This window comes from Balearica regulorum, chromosome 3, assembly GCF_011004875.1.
Source record: "Balearica regulorum gibbericeps isolate bBalReg1 chromosome 3, bBalReg1.pri, whole genome shotgun sequence".
In the NCBI taxonomy this organism is placed as follows: domain Eukaryota; kingdom Metazoa; phylum Chordata; class Aves; order Gruiformes; family Gruidae; genus Balearica; species Balearica regulorum.
Window position 1 is genome coordinate 123,861,482 of NC_046186.1, and position 25,046 is coordinate 123,886,527.

The window sequence follows — 25,046 nt, forward strand, 5'->3', positions numbered from 1 at the left end:
TGAATCAGGTGCTTTTCATAATGGAATATGACAAATGTGCTTTGTATCTTGCTTCCAGAAGGGAAGAGTGTCAACATTTTATACTTCCACATATATTTCCTGAAGCTTCAAACCTCACCCATAATCTCCAAGGTACAGTGTGGGAGAGCACAAACTCCTTATGGTTATTTTACCTAATTAATTCTCTGTATCTACATCTTCTACCTCATCTTATTTTTCATTCTCCTAATGAAAAAAGGGCATGATCTGCAGCACAGGTACAGTTCTTTTGACTGCAGTAAGAGTACAAATAAGACTCATGTAGATAACATGGGATGGAGTGGTATTAGATTAGCCTGTAACCAGATGAGAGATATGATTTGGATTAGTGGATGATATCAAGGATAATAAATGATTGCATCCTCCGAGTTCTAAAATTCCAGTTTTCCAACAGTAAACTTAATACAGTGCCTAAAGATAAGCAAATTGCTAAAATGAGAAGCAGGGCTGTGTACAGAACAGAGATGGTATAGTATAGCCCCGAGGGATGAGAGCTGAATAAATTAATGGACAACAAAAACTCTGTGTACTTTGCCTAAATTAAAGAAACTTTTTACTCATCTCACAGAGCTGGGGTCCTACCATGCAGATACATTTTTTTCATTTGGAAACAGAAAATGCAAATCCAAAATTTTGAGTTTTTCAAACTTTTGACAAAGGAGAAGAGAAAGAGATAAGGCTTTTCTATAAGCTGTTGCCCTCTCATTTCTTCTTACAATGCAGAAGGGAGGGAGAAGGAAAATTATATCTTTTTTATTTATGTGTGGCTTTTCCTTTTTTCTTGGACCGTAGTCACAAATTGCACTTTCACCTGCATATGTTTGTAAAGTTCAGTTTGCAAAGGCATGAATACCTTCAATGAGGAGTAGGTCTTGGGGTGATAGTTTTGCTAACAGCCACGTATATTATTTTCCTATGCTGTAAACTGTGTCACTGCTTTATGTCACCTGTCTCTACCAGTGTGGCTTCACTTTGAACTCTTACAGCCTAAGCAATTCAAAATACAGTGGAAACTGCCTAATTGGAAGAGCAGAAAGTCCAAAGTGGCATGTTGGACATCTTGCACAATGTCACTGGTGATAAGGACTTCAGTTAAGGATCCTGTACTCCTGAATTATGAAGTAGTAATTTGTCCGAAGATGTCATGCTAAATATACTCCTTCTGCCAACTTAGACTCCCAGTGGTATTTCATGAAAAAATTGGAAAAGATGCATCAAAGCAGCGATTTTCACCTATTCTTAATGAATTTTAATCTTAGTTTTCTCTTGGCTTCTAAAAGCCTGGACTTCCCCACTGAGAGAAGTTTTTCCACTTGTAAAAAACATCCCAGCAAGCTTTGGAAGCATTGCCATTGAAGAACAGCATGTATGTCAGTTCTTGCTTAGGCACTGGTCTGGGCTTCTCAGTGAATCCGGCGCTGAAGAATCAAGGCATCTCTTGCTCGCCTTTCCTGGCTTTGCAGAACCTCAGAAGGGCACTGGGCTCAAGAGAACACCTGCTTTTTTTTAAAATAAGATCTCTTTGGGTACAAACAGTGAATCTCTTTCATGTAATTCCTGTGATACTTCTGCTCAGATAGCAACAGAAAAAAGAGCATATGGCTGCAAAGCACCAGTAATCTGGGAGCTTCTGCAGCGTTGTACTCCTCGTCATTGCTCTTTTCCATGTTTTATGACTTAAAGTCACAGTATGTATTGATAGCACACAGCCCAATTAATCCCAGAATGCTATTTAGGCAAGTGACATATTTAAATGTGTTTAAACTTGAATAGAGATGCCTTCCCTACTTGAAGCTTTAAGAAAAATGCCAACCACCACCCACCTCCCCTCCCAGTGCTTAGCTTTTAGGATATCTTGCATGGGGAAATAAATAGTGAAAGTGTTCCTGGTTTGTTCCAGAGAGGACTTCCTCAGCAACAGACCCAAATTTATTGACATTTGATGGAAAAGATTGTCCCCAACACCTTCTCCTGGTGGATTTATCCAAGTCTGTATTTGCCTCATCCATGCTACGAGATCTGGGAGAAGCTGTACTAGGTGTTTCATCGTTCTCTGAACTTTGTGTGATACAATCAGTTGTTTACCAGAGTTAACAAGAACCTAGCAAAAGCCAATACTAATTGCTTTTTCAGATTTTCAGAACCTTTGTGATAATATTTCAACCATTAAAAAGTGAAACAAGAGAGAAAGATTTATTTTACACAAGGCAATTATCAGATGCAACTGAAACAGCTTTTGAGATGAAGATCTATCAGCATTGCCATTTAAGCAGAACATACCCTTTTAAGATACTGGTTAATTTGCTTTTGTTGTTTTTAATTTGGCAGCCAGACTGACTGTATTCACACTATTTCCTGGTTTTCCTGCACCAGCAGCTGCGCTTCCCTAATTCATTATTCAGAAGATCATTAGTGCCGTTTGTGGGAATTGACCTCAGAATGGCTCACCCTTCTCATACCCATCTTGTTTTGGGTATGTCTTTCAAATAGCATCTTAATTATCCTTTGGCCTTAAATACCTAATTGGAGGCTTTAATGGGAGTGCAGGGTGGTGTTGCTCACCCAATTAACAGATGGCTTTAAAACTGTGCGGATAAAGATACTTGTCACCCAGGGGAAAAAGCAGGAGGCAGGACATGGTCTGACACATGGATTAGCGCTGTGCTAGCAGGTGCTGCATTGACGACAAGGGCTGATATGCCAAGTTCAGGATTCTTCCTTTTTGTCATCCTTCCCATTCCTCTTTCTTTTCCTGCTTCAGTCACTGAAAGCCAAAGAAACCCTAGAAAAAAAAAGCCAAAATGTCTTTTCTTAGTAAGACTAAGACAGAAAAGGGTAAGTGTTCACCAACAGACATTTTTTAAAAAAAAAAGTTCTGAAAATTTAGCTTCTTAATGACTCATGAGCTTATTTTGATTCATTTAAAAGTATTAGTTCATTTGTTCATACTTGAAGAAGCAATTCTTTGCTGTATTATGACTCTTGGTGGTGTTTAAATATCTATAACATTCCTTTTCATGCTTTTCTCTGAAGAGAAGCAGTGTCACACAATTTGTGCCTAATGGTTGCCTTCCTTTTCTCACCTATTTGGCAAATGGATTACTTTACCTTTTACAGTAGCAGTTGAAGATGTTAGTAGATTGAGATTAGCCAGGCTCTCAGTGCTGCTGGCACTGGGATGGTGGTTCAGAGAGGACTGCGCTCTCAGTGCGCAGGGCATAGTTCTTGTTCTTCTGGGTCTGACTGGCCTGAACCTTGCATAGACCATCAAATATTCTGCTGAGCCTTCCTCTTTTTATTTCTCTGGAGGCAGCCAGCTTTGTGATGTCATTCAAATTTGTAGTCAACATGACAACATAACACAGAGTAGATGACTGGCAGATGTTTTGACAAATGTTTAGGTCAGTGATATTGTTTATTTCCTTTTTTCTTCCTCCGCCCCACCTCTAGTATTGCCTGTTGAGCAAATCACAAAGTAGGAAATGGCTATGAAGCAAATAGCAACCTATAAAGTTTTTTTCCTTTTCTGAAGTATGTAAATATCTGGTTTATCCAGTTTCTTCTTAGCAGGCTCTTGTTTCTCAAGGCATTATAGAAACTGTCTAAAAAACAATAGTAAATGTTGACTATATATATACTCACACATCATATACATATCTGTATACATTTTTATGTATCTGATTTTACTTATAGCTATCTAATGCCTGTGGTGGTTTTTTCCTAGCTAAATCCTCTTGTTGGTATTCAGGCTGTATCTGTGATGCTATGGTCCAGATTAGGTTGCAAGCACACGTAGTAAAATGAGAAGGCAAAAAGCCACTCCTGCCATGGGTTTTGGCATAAAATTCATCCCAGAAGCTTCACACCTTCTCCTTTTTTTTTTTTTTTCTTCATCAGTTGCTTTATCAAGTGCCTTGCAAAAACTCAGAGGGTCAGTGTGAAGAACTCATAAGAGTAAAGAAATTGGAAGCAGAAACTCCTCTAGTACTTCCCCTGAGTGCAATAGAGCCTGTATTTTTAAAAGAAAAATCTTTCCGTGGAAGTCTTCCAAGGATAATTCTCTGTGCTTGTGTATTTTTCCCATTTTACATATTGTATAGATGACATTTTGTACGCCACGTTAAATCATTTCAGGTTTTGGAAAGCCAGTTCTGGCAACATGCTCCATGTAGCGTGAGATGTGAAAGGGTAGGATCAAGCAAGGGAAGGCACAAATGGGGAGGCAGCGTTAGGTCTTGGTGAATTCCTCCAGTGACAAGAACTGTCCCAGGCACTGCTGTTAACAAGCAGTCAGGCAAGAAAACAGACGTGGGAATCAAAGATCAAAACTCTGAACCAAAGTGCAAGATCAAAAGGCTGCAAGTACAGCTGAGCTGCGCACAGCCATCATCCTGATTCTATTTGCAGCTAACCAGGGGACAAAAAGAGAATTTCAAAATACATATTTTACTAGTAACTATCAAACTGAAGAGTTTGACAGCAGTGTATTTCTAACTGCAAAAACAACTAGGGGCAAAAGCATCTTCCAAATAGCATTGCCAGGATTCTTATTAAATATCAGTTAGGTATATCTCTTATTAATAGGAAGTGACCTGCAAGGTAAATGGTCTTGATAACAGGGTTCACAGTTGATTCTGCTCTGATGAAAGGGGTTTTTTTTAAAAAAAATAAATTATTCTAGTTAAATTATTTTTCTTTGTCAATGAATATTAATATTTCACACTGCTCTTGTATAATAGCACATGCCAAAAGGCAGGCAGAGATCTGCATTTGGGTTTGGATTTCAGATATTTAGAGACACTTGGGGAAGTCTGACTGCTTTCTTGGCACCAACCTTGCTGCAGCCAGGGTCAAGGCCATACTTGAATGATAAATGAAGCAGCAAGGGAAAAGTACACCATGGGCTGTGAAAACCTATACACAAGCCTTGCTAGAGGGGAGAGTAACCGTGAGTTGGGGCAGGGCCATTTTACTCTGCAGGTATGTTGTGGTGTAGTGAAGTAACTGGTTTTATATGCTGATACTCATATTTCCAAGGCATAATGAATAAAGGATAGCATAGCTCTGGGAGCAAAAATTCTGTCTTCTAGTCTTTGCAAATATATATATATGTTACAATGATAAGTACCAGAGGACATTTCTTAGATGTGTTTGTTGCTACCACTGCCAAAGCTTATTAAGCACTAAGTAGTAAATAGAGCCTGAAGGTCAGTTTTGCTGGGAATATCTATATTTACCTAGTTTTTGAAAGACGTGCTTGGCTGGAATTATTCTGATAGTCAGCTGTGGAAGCTGGTAGCTACCATCCGAATGCACAATGTGACCATTTAGCATTCAGCCCACTATTTCTTGTTAGTGCTATAAGGATAGTACCCTGAATACAGCATATTAGAGCCCATTTGCATGTAAAGTGAAACCACTGAATTTTTATCAGTGCTTCATTAATTCAAATGTTCTATAAAACTCACTTTTATTGATTGAGTTTAAGGCATTTTGGTTGGGAATTTTGCTGAGGCAGGTAAGGTTTTCACTTAGTAATAGAGGGATGATTATCAGCTCAGAATGGAAAAATTAGGAAAGCAAAGAAATGAGGTTACACTGGAAATGAGAAAAGATATTTAAATCTGTTAAAGAAATGTATAAAGATGTCTGTAAGACTGAAATCATAGGTTTCTCTCTTCTGCCTTTTTTGACTGATTGTAACGGGCAATCTTTAGATGTCTTGCACTTCTGCCATGAAAAAAGTAATTTCTGTCTGTGTGTGTTCTTTGTAGGGTTAAATGCAAATTACTTGCTGAGTTGTGTAAAAGCAGAATGGAGCATATTTTCATGTTGAACTGAAGAGCTTTAGTACAACTCAGGTGCCTCGGGGCAAGGTGGGAGATCTAGAAGTCTCAGCCAAGATACCAGTATGATACTTTATATACAGGGTCTTCACTGGTGCTACTTGTGCTTATAGATAGAATTTGAGCCTACCTTGCTTTTCAAAGATAGTATTGTCAGGTCTTGTATTTGATAGAGTTACAATTTCCATATCAAGTAAATTTAGTTTGCAGATTAAAAAAAATGTTAGTAGTGATCTGGACAGCAGCAAACTACTTAATAACTTTGAACTGTCTTTATCCCCACGTAACCAGGCAGCGTTGAGGTCTGCCCAATACCAGATTGCTTAGAAATACAGATATTGTCTAGATTTTGCTTCCCATTTGTTCTACACAGCCATGTTAGCATGTGCAACCCCATTTCTTCAGTCATTGAGATGAGCAGCTCTGGTGCCAGCATGATAGCCGGCTGAATATGAGCCAGCATTGTGCCCAGGTGGCCAAGAAGGCTACCAGCATCTTTGCTTGTATCAGACATAGTGTGGCCAGCAGGACCAGGGAAGTTATTGTCCCCCGGTACTCAGCACTGGTAAGGCCACACCTTGAATACTGTGTTCAGTTTTGGGCCACTTACTACAAGACAGACATTGAGGTGCTGGAGCGTGTCCAAAGAAGGACAACAAGGCTGGTGAAGGGTTTAGAGAACAAGACTTAAGAGGAGCGGCTGAGGGAACTGGCTTTGTTTAGCCTGGAGAAAAGGAGGCTGAGGGGAGACCTTATTTCTTTCTACAACTACCTGAAAGGAGGTTGTAGCCAGGTGGGTCTTGATCTCTTCTCCTAAGTAACAAGTGATAGGACAAGAGAAAATGGCCTCAAGTTGTGCTAGGGTAGGTTTGATTGGATATTGGGAACAATTTCTTCACCAAAATGATTGTCCACCATTGGAGTAGGCTGCCCAGGGAAGTGGTTGAGTCACCATCCCTGGAGGTGTTTAAAAGACGTGTAGATGTGGTGCTTAGGGACATGGTTTAGTGGTGGACTTGGCAGTGCTAGGTTAATGGTTGGACTTGATGATCTTAAAGGTCTTTTCTAACCTAAATGATTCTATGATTTTATGATTCTATGCATTTTAGAGCTGGGGTTGCACCAGACCTCCTATGAACTTCTAAGTAAATTTTCATATCTAAGGGGAGCTAGGACAGCATTCTTATGGCAAGGAAGTTTAACCTGATTGTGTTAGTGGAGGATTAGTGGGAATGTCTACTGGCCTTCAGTGTGCCCATTTTGGGACTTTGGAGTTAGAAAAAGGGAAAACTGGATGGGTTTCTCCCTCACAGAACTCATGAAGGGACAATCCACTGACGTAAGAGTGTCATCAAAACAAGGGATGGGATTCCATCAGCATTTGAATGATTTTTCATGACTGATTTACATAGATACTGAAAAATTTTACATCATCCCAGCCTCCTTTCTCAGTAAGACTTCTAGTTAAGTGTGCTTTTGCTAAACAGCATTGGAATTGTCTTTGTTCTCTTGGTTGAAAGTTAAGCTTAGATGGTAACGATACTAAGTTTTTGCAATTGCAAGCGCAGTTCAGTGGAAAGGTAAATAATATAGTTAATTGATGTAATGATGTCTCATCAAATAATTAGGGTAAATGCACAATCCAATTTTCTTATGTACCACAGCATGCTTATCATGTACAGGGATGTATTTATAACGTGTAATGAGGTTATTAAGTTGTTGTGCATACTGAGTTACAAATGAATAGGTGTTCACATCCTAAATGCATCTACATTTAAAAGTTTAATATACTGATTTAAGTTAAAATGCCTGAACATAAGTAAGTTAAAAAAAATTGTATGTTTGTAAACACCACTCTAAGTGTCAACACTTAGTTCACACACTACCTTCATGGTGATCCATCATGATCACTTGGATACGATCATCTTGACCTCTATGAATTACGAATAAAATGCCACCATTCTGATGCGATGGACATTTAAGTTAACCAATGTATTTTAGCTTATATATGCAGAACCACGTTTCTTCACGTTGCAAAGAAAGCCAGTTACCTATCTGCCCACTTGGGCAGCCAAGGAGGATGAGAGTGGAAGGGAGTCTGATACCAGATTATCTGGAAATAAAAATAAGAGAAATGGGGAGTGACTCAAAATATTTAATAGATTTCTGATCTGTAAAGCAGCCAAAAATGTTAGAAATCCAGCTTTTTCTCTGAAATCATATCCATTTACCTATTTGTATAAAGCATGCATTTCCATATCAGTGGAGACCTTTAAATTATGCAGTTGTTTTTTTCTCATTGATTTTTCTCTTCCAGTGTAATACACGTTTATTTCATGAACCTAATTTTCTATGAAGTTAGTGGCAAATACTTCTCCACAAAAACATATGAAGAAACCATTAGTCTGAAGACCTAAAGAGCCATTAGTTAAAGTACATAGAACTGCACTAATAAATAGATACTAGATCAATCTTTAGTGTAAACCACAAGAACATCCATAATGTAGGCTCAGTTTCAAAATTAATGGATCTTGCATTGCTTTGTAAAAAAGCAATTAATGACCTGACTTTGATCAGCTTACCATACACATAAAATGAACTGGCACTAGAAAAGATGGAGAGTAGTAAAATCAGAACTTTTGTTGGTAAGCTCTAAATTTTTTAAGGATGAAAAATGACTCAAATGTGAAATCATAGTCACATTGAAATTAATGGTAAAACCCATTTTGCTTTCAGGGGAGCAGAGTTTAACACTATTGTGGTGTCGGTGAACATTTTATTCCATAAAGCCCTGTTATGAAGATTATAGGATGACCTTTTTCAGTGAAAACAAACACAAAAACTAGATTTGTATGTATGTAGAGAGAAATTATTGCTTTGTAATCTCCGTCCTATTTAAGTCTAGTTGGACAGAGCTATTTAATTTTTAGCCTTTAGTTCTGTGCAATGTAAAATGCTGTTGCTTTTCCTAACCTTATCTAAACCTCTTGTGCCTACAAATCCACGGTAGAAATTACCAGCAGCTAACCTGTTCATGTGGCATTCCCATACTTTGTGCTTCTGCGCAGGTCATACACAGTGTGCAAACAGCTGGGGTGGTGGTTCAGTATTTGTAATATCTCTGAGGTAGGAACTGTAAAGTCCTGGGCACAGCAGCTCTGCTTGGCCCTCTTGAAACATAAATGCAAATGTAAAAGCAAGTGGAAGGGAGCAGGGAATGAAGTCCACAATGTTTGTCTTTATTTTGGGAGGCATAGTTTTTTCCAAAGTGTATGCCGGGCACACTGTAATTAATCTTTTCTCTCCCTGACTCTCTGTAAAACCAGTAGTTGCACACAGGCAATAAAAGATATTTATTTGAGCACAACAAGCAGACAGTTATTTCTTGGAAAAAGATACTCGTAGACAGATTTAGTCATTCCTTCAAGAAACACTTTCAGGGAGCAAGGCAGCTGAGCCCTTGATTGACAGTGGTCTGTTTTCTCTCATCCTGATGAGTCTGGGTCAGTGGGTAGTCTGACCGTCAGGTCAAATATGTATTAAGGGTGAAAATTGAGAGAGAATATGCTAGAAAAAGTGATTTACCAGCTGTGCACAGTCATTTTAAGCACCCTGGGTTCATTGTTATTTGTGTGTAATGGAATAGCTGTGGACAGCAGGGCTGGGAAAACTGAGGGCCAGATTCACTGTGGTGGTAAAATGCTGAAACTGTATTGAACAGGAGGAGTTGCCTCTCTTGGTTATTTTAGTGTTTTGGTTTGTTTCATTTTATTTTGGTTTTGGCCAGACAAATATCTAGTACTATCTAACAACATCTGAGTCTGAATCAGCTCTTTATCTTCCTTCCTCTCTGTTAATAATTTTCAAAATCCCCATGGAGGTTACATCCAATGCTTTAATAGCAGAGGCTATGAACCAATATCTTAAAATCAGTTTATAGTAATATGGTTTCTTTTCATTCACCACCATTTGCTAGTTCTTTTTGAGTGATTTTGGTACAACAGAAAGACATGAGAAATGAGTAATTTACTTCAGGATATGTTTCTTGGGCCATTGTAACCCTTCTTGAGAGGCACAGCTTAGAGATTCTAAATTTGTCTAATAAAGTATCCAACATATGTCTTTATATTTAAACATATGGCCCCATTCTGATATCCCTTGTGAATCCTAATGCTTGTGAAGCATAAAGCAGTCTTCTGCAGAAATAGTTCGCTAAGTCTAAGTTGACCTTTTCCTTGCCAGCTTCATAGAGGAGGGCCTGGCCTGACATCAGAGTTTACTTTGAAACTGAACATTGATGTTGGGAGATTTTACAGTATGTGCATAACTGTGCAGCTTTGGTTTCTCTGTTAACTCCAGTCATACATTTCTAGCAGAGGCTTTACAACAGACCGGTATCAGCAGTACCCTGCATAAACCACCATTCCTTTGGTGGCATGCACAGAATCGGACAAAGATGGAGGAGATTACGGACTTCTTTGAAGACAAAATGCACCACTACTTAGACAAACGGTGCAATTTCAGAGAAAACAGCACAATGTTTCATTTTCATTCATCTCAAATAACGCTGCTACTTCTTGAAGTATCTCAGAAATCTCTTTCACTGTACAATAAACCTCAGAAAGTTTTTATACACGCCACCAGCCAGCCTCAGCTTTTTTTTTTTTTTTGACAATTTGCAGATACCTGTTTTTCCTTTTTTTTTTTTTTTTTTTGCTTCTTTTTTTCTTTAACATTCCTAACTCCCTCCCTTTTAGGGATGAAGTGAGACACTTTGTATACCTATTATTTAAGAAAAAGTCTCTCTAGTGATATAATTGAATATTATTTGAAATTAGTTATAAATAAAGACTAACACTAACATTATCATGAAGAAGGATCACTGAAACAAAGTCACAAGAGCTCCTCATTTAGTCATGTGGGATTTTTTCTTTACTTCTTGCAAGAGAGTAGCTGGAATCTATTAGCAACTGGGAGCATGAGGGGTATACTCAGGTAACATGCACCTTGAATAACTGTTACCTGTTTCAAGCAGAAAGATGTTTTCAAATAGCCCATGCAGAGTAAGGGATAGAGGCAGGAGCAATTGGAGGAAAAGAAAGCTGCTGAGAGAAATAAAGTAAAAAGGCCATGTCTGAGATGGGAGACAGAGTATGAGCAGCACTGTGTGTCTTGATGGAGAAAAACAAGGGCTAAATATCTGCGTATTATTTGCATAGACATATGACTTTGGCTGAAGTGAGCTAGTCTGAGTTGGTTTCACAGATAACTCATACGCTGCACAAATGGAAAATACAATAGTGTACTCAGCAACTACAAAGTAAATGTCTGCCTTATGAAGAGCAAAAGTATTAAATCTAGTTTATTGCTAAATACCCAAAAGTAAAATATTTCTGCTTCTCATGGTCCATAGTGTACAGACCTAGCAGGGGAGTAGCAGTGCTTTAAATTCATAGAAATAGAAAAGTATCAGGTCATTTTCCTACAGCTCCTTCAGATTCAAAAGCATTGCTTGTCCTGGACTTGAAAGTACTTAATGCCACAGGTTTAACTTTCAGATATGGGCTTCTTAATAGGATGTCAAAATGAGGCACTCGGATCCACATAATTGTCACTTTGCCTGCTGAAGTGCTCTTTTGTGTGACCAAAAGAGACATTTGGACAATCTGTTAATGATCTCAGGTGAGTTGTTTTTCAATTAAATGACTCTACAGAAGAAAATGGATGAGGTTCTAGGTACCAAATAATTTGAGTCATGCAATTCAGTTTGCGTATATGTTACTCAATGTATTTGTCCTGTGAAAAAGGGAACAGTTTAGAATCACAGTTTTAGATAAACATGGACAATTCAGCAGGAGATATGGTTGCAAGCAGTTCACACTGAAAACTAGAGGTGCATCAAGTCACTCACTATCAGCACTCCTCTGGCTTTCAGAGAAGTTTAAGAAACTGAGAAAACTTGGACAAATCTAAGTTTTAGAGCTGGGCTTCTTTTGCGTGTTAGCTCCGAAACCAAAATAAAGGAAAAAAACCAGAAACTTCTGACATGTTTTTTGTGGCCTTCGTACCAGATGAAAAACATCCATTGTATTTGTACTTTGAGTTTTGCATCTCTGTGGGCACTGTTCCTGGGGGCTTGCAGAGAAAACCTAAAAGGCGATCTTGATGATGGCTGATTTCAGCTGCAATGCAGAAGTACGGCTGCTTCTGGTGATGGTGCATATGACCTTCATGTACATATTTGGCTTTCAATAGACTTCTGAAAACTCCTGAACTTTTTGGCTGCTAGGTAAGAAATACAACTTAGATGGCTTAAGAATAATAAATAATGATCACTTTCTTTAGAGGAGAGGATATTCCATCACTTTCTCAGGAGTTAATGATGTGAGAAAAATACCTCACTCAGAGCTACCTGATATTTGTGTGCCAATCCAACTACCTTATGTCACATCAAGCAAACAGTGATGATGCAGTATATATTGTAGGTACACCTACTCACCCCTGTTTTCAGAATTGCATAGGCAGTTTAGGAGAGAGGACTATCTTTCCCATGTGTGAAATCTGAAACTGCACGAGACAACATCCTCACCACAGATCTCTGCAATGGAGGTCAGCCTGCACCAACCTCAGGCAGGTATGGACTGACACGCAAACCTGGAGAGGTATTTCTGGACTCCAATACTAGAGTTGTGTTCTCTGGCTTCAGTGGGAGTTAGGGGCTTGATACTTGTGAAAATTTCCTCTTCCTCTATTTGCAGCTTTATGCGATTAGCACCTTTTAGAAGTCTGGCGCTCTGACACTTGCTGAGTCAGTTTATCTGGCAGGGTACTTTGGTTATTTTATGTGTGAGCCATGTCTGCAGCTGGAGTGGGAAGCAGCGCCTGGACTGTGCAAGTGGAAAATTTGAAAAGAAAAGAACCCCCATATTTCAGCTTGGCACAGTTCATCCCTGAGATTGTTGGAGCTGTTAGTCACACCATCTCCTGTATGAGAGGAAATGAATGAGTGACTTGTCTTTCTTCTGTCACTGGAGTGCGCCTCACCAAGAGGCCTCTAAGGGCATTCCTGCAGCTACGTAAATGTGCTCGATACCAGTGGCTATGCTGTCATACTGCTTAGCGAAAAACTGGATGTGGTTTTTTGCCCTGTACTTTGCTGCTAAATGCCATCTTCTTTCCTTGCTAACACATGGTAATTAGGATATAGCTGTCCCTTGGAAACAGGGCAATGCTTACAGAGCTTAAGGGGGAATTAATTTGGTAACTTCTTAGGGTAGAGGCTAAAAGAGAGCTGCTTCTTTCATGCTTACACATTTCCAATCTCTCTTTCTTTTTTTTTTTTTTTCCTTTAAAAATGAGACAATATATGCACTGGTGTCATCACTATTAATTTGAATCTATCAGACCCTGCCACCAGTCGACACTCTAGTTCCTTTTCTTGTTTATTAAGTTGAACACTTTAAAAACACAGAGAATGAGCTCAGACAACTCTTTAGGTGATAGCCAGAATCTGTAATGAATGAAAAAAGTGTGTAGTTCATCTGTCATTGAAGTTAATAGGACATTGACTCGAGGACTTCAGTGGGAGTGTGACAAGACCAGGTATGTGAGGACAAAGGCATTGAGGTAAGGTTGATGTAGGATGTGTTGACTTTGCACGGATTAAATAGGACTGTTTTCATATTTTATGCTCCCTTAACTTTTGATTGTACAGATGTGTACTTAAGCCTGAACTGAGGCATGTGACCGGTCTCATGGATTTCAGTGGATAGATTTCTGTGAAGAATGTCAAGTACATACATTTGGGTGGGATGCAGAGCCTTATTTAGGATTCTGTTTGAAAAACAAGCAAGCAAGCAAGCAAACTGTCATTAAGTCATCTGGTGCGATATTTCTAGCAAAATTTATTTGGGTACACATTGAGTAAATATTTTGTTCACAATACCATCCAGGCTCAGATATGCAAACAAAGCCATCTTGTTGAGTTATGCTTTCAGGGATGTAGACATAAATAATAACAATTCAGCAAAGGTCTCAAAGCTCTTTACACACGCAGGAAAGTATTATCTTCATTTAGAGATGGAAAGAACATCAGATGAGGTGCTTGAGGTCACAAAATAACTGTATTAGATTTGAAACCTGAGCTTACTGTCAACCAGAATTGAAATGTAATTGTCTCTGTTCAATTGTAACTTCATTTTCATCTCCAGATTAATATTTGGATTTAATGGGTAAGAAGGTCAAACCTTTCTAATGGAAACATTTTTAGTCAAATGCACCCTCTTTATCTAAGACTCATTTTTAATCACTTACGACCTATAGCTCCACTAATTGTGAGTAATTGTGCCACTGTGTTGTTAAAGTAACTTTCTTTACGGATTTTTGATGTTTATAGCTTTGCTGCTATAATTCAAACATTGCTAATGTTTGGACAAAAGCAACAGTGTGGTAGTGGTCTCAAATATTCCCTCCACTAGGAAACTTCTGGGATCTCTGGGGTGGTGTTTCTAGGCTACAGTGGCCTAGGCCAGAGCAACACATAGTACTTTATAATGCTGTGTAATGCTTTATAATGCTACTTCAAACATCATTTTTAAATTGTCACCTTTTGTTCTTTCACAGTCTCTTACTTCCTTGGAGCACTACATACTCATTTAGAACAATAGCAAACACGGCACTGACTCCAAACCAAACGTGGGGCTGGAAGGGAAATAATTTCATCTGATTACATTAATATTTTATTGGAAGCAGTATGACAAACTGGAGATTGATTGCAAACAGCAGACAATCACTGACTATAGAGAATCCTGGCACTCCACTGGCACTTCAGATCCTTTAAGGAGCCATTCCAAATCTTCAGGGAAATAGTTCAAACATTTTAATTTTGTAATTTAAATTGCATCACTCACTTAACCAGCTATTTAGTTGATTGTAATTATGAAAACACTGTGATATACTTAGTAAAGCCTTAGAAGACCTATGACAGTGTGTATTATTAATAGACTTGTATGTTTTCCTTATCGTCTTCACTACTAGTAATTTGTATCAATCCAATGAGAATATAAGAATTTCTCTCCAAATGCAAAAAAAAAAAGTTAGCTTGTCTCAATTGGATTTTTTTTTCCCCAGAATCACATGCAGTAAGAGATTATTAATGACTTTTTCTTTATTATGCATTCCTCTGAAATGGTTACCTTAATTATGGCATCTTGATTTAATATATGTAAATGCATTTTGTGACAGAAACCTTCACTATTTATAGAATGACTTTCACTGTTTTCTGAGCTGCTGCAGTCAGTTCTTATTAGCAAATTACAGCCTAATCCTCCAAGCATCCTCCTGCAGCTGTTCCCTGATTTAGCAACTCAAAAATGCTGGTAAATCAGGGTCCTGCAAATGCTTACAGAATTTCAAAGCGATTGCTTTGGGTCAGTGTTACACTTTTGAATTTTTCAAGTCAATTGCCACTTTTATTGAAAAGTGAATGATGCAATCAGAGCTTTCCTTTGACTTAGCAATGGAGTTTTGAAACTTGACTTGGATCAGAGGAAGAACTGTGTGTCACTGTGTGGCGGAAATTTAGTTCAATGTGTAAGTAAAACCAATGAATGAACCAAAAATCCCCAGTTCAACATTCCTGCATAGGTAAAGAGTCACTAATATCAACCAGAGTTTATAAGCTATGTAAGTTTATAAGCTAGAGGTATATATTTCACCTCTTGTAGACCCCAACGTGGCCAAATGGCTGTGCCAGGAGTGGGGTGTGTATGTGACATCCTCAAGCTAGAGCAGTGCTTCAGCCCACAGCTTATGCAATGTGACTGTCCTGTTCTGTCTCTTCCTAGAGATCAAAGAAAAATGCCTCAAGATTAAGTCAGAAACTGTGCGCCAAAAGAATGTCTGAGCAGACATTTACAGTCCTGAAAAAATTTTGACTTTCATAAGTTAATACTTAAACAACTGTGCTGCTCTTGCCCGATTCTGGGATAGTTTAAAAATTCTTATTACAGTGAAATTGCACTTTCTCTGGCTCACAAGCTCTATGAGAGAGAAATTCATATTGTCTCACCATAGTGGGTGGTAAAAGTAAAAGGCTAGTCACAGATGGAATATGTATTTTCACACATGTATTCTTGCAAAGTAAACACTAGTAACTTTGTGCTTCACTCAGTAGGGTTGCTAATAATTTTTAGTATGTCTGTTTGGTGAAATTCTCCATCAGTGTCTCTATCCTCTGTTGCCTAAACCAGCAAGTTTGGGGTTTGTTGTTTATACGCCCTTAAGGAAGTTTCAAGACTGTTGGAGTGTATGCTACGTTCTCTGTATCAGATCCTTAAAGAATTTATGAGTAGGCCAAACTCTCTACTTGGTTTAATTCTTGGACATTTCAAAAGAAATTCACATAAATGGCTACATTTATATGAAAAATGAAGATAACTGTTGAAAATGGGATAGGTAATAACTTTACGCAAAAGATGAAAAAATGTTTTCTTTTTAAAATGCAAAGGTAAGAATTTTCTTTTCAATACAGGGACAGATTTTCTTTTCAATACAGGGACAGATAATCAAAACTCTAGCAGGCAATAAGTGTAAAACTTGTATGCTCATAAAGGACCTAAAAGATATAGAGGGATAAAGAAGAGCAAAATTGCTTTGGATTGGATTTGAAATTTGACTCATTCACTAATGGGTCAAGAACCTGATCAGCTGTGAAGTAAATGCTTTGCTGTCATACTACTGTGAACATGTCCCCCTCCACAAATCTGGAATTTGTTACTTAATATGTGTTTCTGAATTCCCTTTATTGTGCCACATTAGTTCAAAAGCCCTCTACTAACAACAAAAGGAAAACAACAAACACACCAAACAGCCTAAGGACCAACTGAGTAGCTAGGAATGCTGTATACCAAATACACTGTCACCCTTACATCTGTAGAAACCAGTGCTATGCATTGCAAAGCTTAGTAGTGCGAAACCTAAGTCTAAATATTACGCACAGGAAATCTACAATCATCTTAATCATTTGCTTGAATTGTGCACATGGGACCGTGGTATCTGCTAGCTCACCATAGATTATTGCTTAGGGACTAGTATAGATGTAACTGTATTATTAGAATGGATCAATTATACCCAGCAGTACAATTACATGCATCCCAGTTTGCCAGTTCAGTCTTATCTTCAAGTGGTAGGCTTAGGGTTTATGGAGACTGTACATTGCAGTTACAGTTATTCAAATTCCCCACATATCCTTGAAGTCTATTTAATAATAGATCTGAACAATAAGTGTCAGTGTAAAGCATGGTCATTCATTATTCCTTCATGGACTGCCCTGGTTTCTTTTTTTGCATAAGTGTTTATTCTCATACAGCGAGAGACAAAAGTGTTGCATCCGCACACAGAGACATACATGGAATACACATGGGGAACGTATTTCACTAAGCATTCATTCTGACTGCAACAGCTCTGTGGGACAAAGTGTGATGAATGATGGTATAAGTGGCACAACTTTAATTATGAGATTCTACCAAACTGTTTTCACCCTTTCTACGCTCAATTCTTTCCTCCCTTGTCATTAATATGTCACCACTTCTTGCAAAGAAATAGCAGTGCTAGGTTTATCTGCCAAATGTATCTAAAACATCAAAACCACCATCCCAGCTCTTGAAAGGCAACTTCACTAACACAGGCACTGCCTAAGTTTCACAACATTACTGTGTTGGTGTGCTTATTATTTCTTATTTGTCTGACATTAAGACTTGGAAGAGTCTCACAAAGATCAAAGACTATGTTGTACAGATGGTACCCAGTACTATACAAAGCTGCTGCCTTCATTTACGATTTGGTTGCCTTTTTAGTATGAATCATCTTTTCACTAAGTCAGGGGCAGAGGAGCATAGGAGATGCAGTGAATGATTGTAGAAATGCCTTAACAGCCAAGCCGTTGAATTCACAAACAGTGGGGTGTAGGAAGAGGAATGTACTATACTCCAGCAAGTATTCGTAATAGCCAGCAACCTTAGGCAGGGCCAACAGAATATGGGCTTTTAAATTATTGTACATGAGCTACTAATAGTTTATCATCTACACAGGATCAACTGGTTGACTGTTTCAGTCCTTTTTGGCTTGTACTTGACCTCTGGTATTTGATTTTGTGGCTTTTTACTGTTTTAAGTTTTCCTACGTCTGTCTCCTAGATTAAAAACTGTCTGGCATCAGACATGTCTGGCAGTTTTGTGTTGAAGTCATGTGAGTTTTGCAGCATTGAAAAAAACACCAAAAAGAAAACAAAAAAAATCATTTCAGGGTGAAATTGGATTGGACTGTCTGCTCTTCTCCCTGGGCTAGCTCTTACCTGTGGGTTGCTCTTGGTGGCAATGGCTAATCAACTTCTGAGATGAGGAACCTGCACAGGAGACCACAGAGAATTATTGTCATGGAAACTCAGTTTAATATCCTGTCAGTTTTGTTTATTATTTTAATGGAGTAGAACTTACTTATTCTGTAGCCACAAACTTCACATTATATTTGCAATTTTAATATTATTTGAAAGTGGTGCTCCAAGAGCTTGCTGTTCAGGAAGTTAATGGGAGTTGTTCCAGCCGCTCCTTGGCAGAACACAGGAAAACTGCTGTTAAGTGCCAGTGCCCCCCACTTCCAACAAGGTCCTCAGCCTTGCTCTTCTTCCAGTCTAAAACCATCCACACCATAAAGTAGGTATCAAGTAGGAATCAAAACAGGTAGATTCTATAGATCATGTGGTACTAACCTGAAAACTGATCAGCAAGGAATCCAGACAGAGGCAGGCAGAGACATGCATTTAAAAATTCCTCAGTGTCCCCTTTTTTTATCCTGACAGAATGTAAAGTTATTATGTTAAGTTGCTCTTGGTGTTTTAACAGACTTGAAGGTACCTCGTATCTTGGAGCCCTTTCTTATGCCAGTGATTTCATATTATTTAAAAGTTGTCTGGAAAGATGTATCATTCTACAGGTCTGCTGTTGTACAGATGGGAAAGCATGTTTGGATCAAGAATGTGTGAATGCATAAGCAAAAATGCACTGAGATAAGGATTCTCACTGTGATTGATCGTCAGTAGTTTTGTCACAAGTGACGTGACACTGGTTTTTTTCAGTGAGTCTTTGATCAGCAAATAAGAGTTGATGATACTATATAATTCATGTGATTGTTTACACTGTGAGACAGCAGTAGCAGTGTATAATTTGAAGTGGTCTATAGATAGAAATGTCTTTGCATGAATTAGTGGTCAAATAAGTAGGATTTGTTCAAATCAGCTCATGAAGAATCAACAAAGAAAAACAGAGGCCAAATTAATCCATTAAATGCTGCATTGCAAGCAGTTGTCCCTACTCTAGTACTTATGATTTCAGCCTTAACGTTTTTGGTATCCTAACACATGGAAAGCCATAATACTTTTTGTGAAATCCGTGGTCTTGTTTCTGGGAAATCTCCATTACTCGGCACATAGATGTCTGGAGTTATTTGACTACATTTCTCTTGGCAGAAGAAGATGCTCTGGTTTTTTGTGGGGGAGGAAGGAGGAGCAGGCAATGCTGGGAATGCAGCTTACTTTCAACACTGCCTCTTTTCCTATAGGGTTGATAAAAATCACTAGTTATGGCATGTTAATGCAACATGATTGCATTACAGCATCCTGTACTGCTCTAACTTATTTAAGCCACACCAAATTAGATGATGTGAAAACATTTGTGGAAATGTTATCTTGTTGCCTAATGCTGTCCAATGCGATGGAACTTCTGTTCTGCTGCGGCCTCGAGTGTTAGGGCCAGGAGATGACTGATGTGAGCACTCAGCAGCCACCTCACTCTCTCGTTCCTCCTGCCAGGAGGGTCTCCTGGCTTTTCGGCTCTACCTTTGCTACAGGAGGCTGGTGGGTGCCTGGTTATCTGTCCTGAACTGCCTGTTGGTGCCTGGTGGCCTCGGGTCCAGCCCTGTGGGGAGGAGGGAGGTGTGTAGTGAAGAGTGCATGATGCTCTGCAGGTTTGCTGGGAGCAAGAGGGGGAAAGAGAAGGTGTTCTAGATTCCGTCATCCTGAATGACTTGTGGAAAGCCACAAGTTACTGCAGAACTCACTGGCAATAAGCAGCAGAGCCCTGGGGGAAAGATGTTGAGGAGGCAGCGACAGTGGTGAGTCTTTGATGGGCTTGTGAGCTAATCAGCCCATCGGCTGCTTGAAAGGTCGTGTCATTGAGCTGCTGAGGACAGCTGACACAAACCTTCACCACCCTCCAAAGTTTTCTTATAAGAATGCTGTAAAACCCCAAATCAACCTGCTTTTCTACTGCATGTGAAAGCAACAGATCTTTTCACAACACATCCCATGAGGGCTTTCCCCTCCCTCTTGTACAGGTACACGGGGTCTTCCTTGTATGTTTGAGTTCACATCGCTCCCTTCTAACAATGAGATGCGATGTGTTGCAGGAGGAAATGCCCCAGCTCAGGTGTCCAGAAGAGCTCAGTTCCGCTGGTGCTCAGGGGCCGGTGGAGGTGGCCGGAACCAGCTGTGGGCAACCCCAGCCTCTCCTCAGAGGCTCCTGTGGCCACCTCCTGGGCACTGGCACCCTCCACAGTCCCATGGGTGAGCTGCTCGGGCAGCCCGGACAGAGGGACCCTGAGTAGACAGCACCACCACTTCTTTCCACCCTGGCTCCGCGCAGGTGATGCGGGTGATGGCCAGCCCCACTGCTGCCAGTCTTTCCGCTCTCAGGGTGGCTCCTGGGATCTCTCCTTCCCCTCGTGCCCATCTGTGGCATGAAGCTGCTCTGCAGTAAGCCAAAGGGCTATAGGCAGTGGCTCACACCTGAACTCGTACTTTTCCTCCTCCTCTTTGCTATCTCCATGTGGGTACACGTGATGCAATTGTGCTTAACCTTTTCTAGCCAGAGAGCTGCTACGTGTTTATGTGATTTTCTGGGGCTAATACCACTTTTGAAATCATATTATAAGAGATGGTTAATAATCTGTTCTCTGAAACAGATGTTACGTTTCTGCTCTGTTTTCAACAGAAACCAAGTATGTCCTATTAAACTCAATGAAAACTGTAACTGGGTGCCTTGACAGGCCATGTTAGAAATACAGCTTATTTTTCCCTTCCAGCCCTCCTCAAATACACATAAGCTTTATAGATAATATTTTCCGTTAGCCTAAAGCATCTTTTTTAGAAACAAGTGGCTCTCTTGTGGCTCTTTATCAGTGTCATGTCAAGCTGAAATGTGTGCAGAGCAGACCAGGAATGCTTTCTAACCCACTTTGTATAGGTTTAAATGTATATATTATGCAGGGCAATAGGGGATCAACCTCAGTGCAGTAACTTCAGAAATAATTGAAAGCAGGACTTGTTCCTGGTACTTCATAAATAGTAGCAATAACTCTTCACGTTTCACACACTATTTGAGCTTTTCATATTCTGCTGTGCCGTTATGTGGCCAGGACTGAAAAGCAAAATCCTTTCGGATCTCTTGTAACTTAGCAGAAAGCTTTAGGAGGTAAATCAGAGATAAAGAGGAATAATTAACTTTTTCAGAAGTCACTTTCAGCCAGGAGAATTTAAGTGTTGCTATTGATCTTTCAAATTGACCGTGAACCTGTCATTCATTTTATGTTGTATATTATAATTACATAAAATTATGTGTTATAATGTATAAGTAGAACTACACTATAGACAAAATGAAGTTTGGAGAGTGTTTTGGAGGAGATACAAGCAAGTAAACATGAAGCACATGAAATCTAATCAGTAAGATTTCAAAATAAAAACATTAGCTGCTAGACAATCATGATAAATCACATCAGTTGTGTGGAGCAGTACTATTGGATTAAATTCTATAGTATGAGAAGCAGAACACATCAAACACAAATAATTAATTCTCTGTCTCTCAAACATTTATTTTGGTTTATAGTGGTAGGTGTAGGAACTAGTTTCCCCTACCAAGACTGAGAAGAGGAGGAAAGGAGCATTTGCAGGTGGGAAACTGGACATACACCACAGGAACTGGGTGCCCTACTTAACCTGCACAGGATCTGTCCGTGTGCACTGAGTTACCTGAATTGCAGAGGAAGCACAGTAGTGAGATTACATTTCATGTACCTGTAGGATGCAGCAAAGATAAGTCAGCCTCATGAAAGAAAAAAAGGAGGGGAAAAAAAAAGGTGATGTACAGGGACCAGAGATGGGGAAGATTTACTGTTGTTTACAATTAGTTCGCAGCCCTTTTCTCTTTGTCCCTAACCTTTGATTGAGATTGTTGGGCTACCTCTGCTCTGTGTCATGTTTGAGCTCTCCGTGGTTAAAGCTAAGCTTGTGGTTCTGTTGGTGATGGTGTCGCTGCTGGCCATAGCAGACTTAGACTGGTGGGGAAACTCTCATACTCTCACTATTTGGCTTTTTTCCCTGCTCTTTCTCCCTCCCCATATTCCACAGGTTCTTTTATAATCATTTTAGGCCCTCAAACATTTGCCCCATTCAATAAATATGTTCCTAATGTCAGTGATCAAGTGCATTAGCAGCTGACAGAGCCCTGGCTGTAGCAATTGCAATGCAAAACAATCAGAGCCATGTCGCAGACTTACAACACGTCACATATCTGCCATTGCAAATGAGCCACTATCACACCTTTAAAACAGCTCTTTTGATCTATTCTAATGCACAAATTATAGTTGTTGTCACATCTTATTACTATTAGCTTGTGGAAGATTGAAATGTTTTGCTTTCTTATATCAAATTCCTAATAATTTACCTGCCTGAGATACAAAGAAAGAAATAGGGTAGGATGCTAGTTGTTTTCTAGAGTTGCTCAATATTCCCTCAGTGGTATTTAATATGCTTTGCTACAGTAATGCATTTTGAAAGATTCAGTGTATATATTTCCAGGGCAAACTAAATGGTGCAGTTTTCATCTAAAGCCCTCATGGCAGCAGGGAACAATGAGCAACCTGATGGAGGGGACAGACAGTACAGTTTTTTGTCATTTAGCTAAGAACAGATTAACAGGATGGCTGTGATATTTTCAGTGGGGTGGGTAAGGGCTGTGCTATGTGGAAAATGAGGTGTTAGATGCGGTCCTGCTCAGTCAATAGTAAAGGTGTCATGACAAAAATGGCAGTAAGTCCTGGCTGGTGGCAGCAGCCCGGTGTCACACTCTGGAGGACAGAGCAGCCCGCAGGGTGAATCATGTGCTATGCTAACAAAAAATTTTTTGCAACATTTTAAACCAAAACAAATACTAATCCCTTGGTTGTTTCAATTCTCCAGTCTGTCAAATGAAGATGAAAGAAAAAAAATAAAATCCATAACACGGAGCCAAAGCTTGATCAGCAAGGGGACAACTTTTACATGGCTCAAAAGCAGGATCTTTATGCCTACAGCAGCTCTGAGTAGTCTGGCTAGGATTAGCCGAACAAAAAGGCCTTGGAGGAAGCTGCTTGGTCATCCCTTCCATATATTTGGAGGAAAATGTTCCATAAATGGTATGTTTGCTCGGACCCCTCTGGTGGCTGCAGGGAGGACACAGTCTTGTACTGGTGTCGCAGAGGGCTTTGCATCTGCAGGGGGAAAAGTCCATTCAAGGGCAGGGAGTGGACAGAAAACTATTGGAGTGCTGGGAACAGAGCAAAGTTATCAGTCAGTGAGGATTTTTGTCTAGGCAACTATTTCTAGAGAGTATCTGAATATAAATTACACCATCCAAAATTAATAGACTTCTCAACCACTTCAGTTTATTAACATTCTTGGCGATTCCCCAGAAGTTGAACTAAGTTTGGTGAATTGCATCGTGCTTATTAAATGGAGAGAATACCTCCTAAGCATTTTTATTGTCCTTTTAATGTCTGAACCTGAGAATATTATGGCTGTAAAATGAATTATAATGATGTGCTAAACTGGAGTAATCTCAGTCATTTTATTAAGCACTTTGTGAATGAAATGGAGATTGCTGGTGCTGTATTTTCTTTGAATATACTCCCTGTGCTTCTGCAGAACATGTGTGCAGCTCCTCAAGAAATGAGAATGAAAACCATATGGTATAGCCTGGGATGCCAGAGTGCATTTTTAACCTCTTAGTGATAATATAGACATGTTACACCAGTGCGTCCCAAAACACGGAGAAAATCTCCTATAGCTTTTTTGTATATTATTTCTCACATTAAAATGATCTGTCAATAATTCTAATAATTAAGTTATCATTGCCAAAGAACAGCAGTCTCGCTCTGCCATCTTTACTCCCTGCGCACATATTTTTTTCTTGCACATCCACATATTTGTCCCTACGCCTCCCAAAGAAAAGACCATTTCCTTTGAGGTGAAGTTTGATATTTGATTAAGCTCCTGTGATTTTAGTTCTGTATATTTTTCTCTGTAATTAACTGTAGAACAGTTACTTTTAGCAAGTTTTTTTACATAAAGAAATGTTAATATCTAAATGGAGGAAGAGCAGGTTTTCTCTTTGAAATTCAGTTGAGGCTTTTCAGTTTTATTTTTCACAGCGTACCAAGAAGCCGTGTTTTTAGGAATACGTAGTCCTGTGGTTCTACAGGATCTATTATTTTTATTATTCATTAACTGAACTACAGGTTCTTTGGGGGAAGATGCATATTTTGAGCAGTTATTTACTGAGTTTGGGTCACAAAGCCAAGGCTGGGACACAGAGAGTGCAGCAGATACAGTAACAGGTATTGACCTGAGAACACGACGTGGAGAACTGCCATTTCCTCTGCCGTAGCAAAGGAAGGAAATGCGATGGCAGCTTTGCTCCATAGTTCTCCATGTAGTACAGTGCATTTGATGGCAACCTGAAAATATCCTAGCTCAGGTCCAATGTTGATTGATTCCCTTTAATGTGATAACTTAGTAATGCTCAACATTAAGGACATCTCTGGCAAACTGGTACTTAGAATTTAGCACAATCTGTTATTAGTACTGAATTCTCAAATGCAGTGGTTAGTACTACTTCCTTCTTTTTTGTTTTTCCTTACAGGCATTTGAATACTGCTTTCTGTGTTCTCCTCAGTTTTGAAATCTGATTGTTACCGCAGGGATAAACGCACGTTTTGCATTACAGGCCAGTGAATACAGGCTGACACTGGGATAATTAACATAGAACAAGGGATAACGTACAGATTTTTTCAGTT

The 25,046-nt window shown here is 39.3% G+C and overlaps 1 long non-coding RNA gene across 1 annotated transcript in view; it reads left to right on the forward strand.

Annotated features, from left to right (window-relative positions):
• The window catches only part of LOC142601190 (uncharacterized), a 195,457-nt gene that overhangs the window by 109,182 nt on the left and 61,229 nt on the right, over positions 1–25,046 (forward strand). The window lies entirely within an intron of this gene.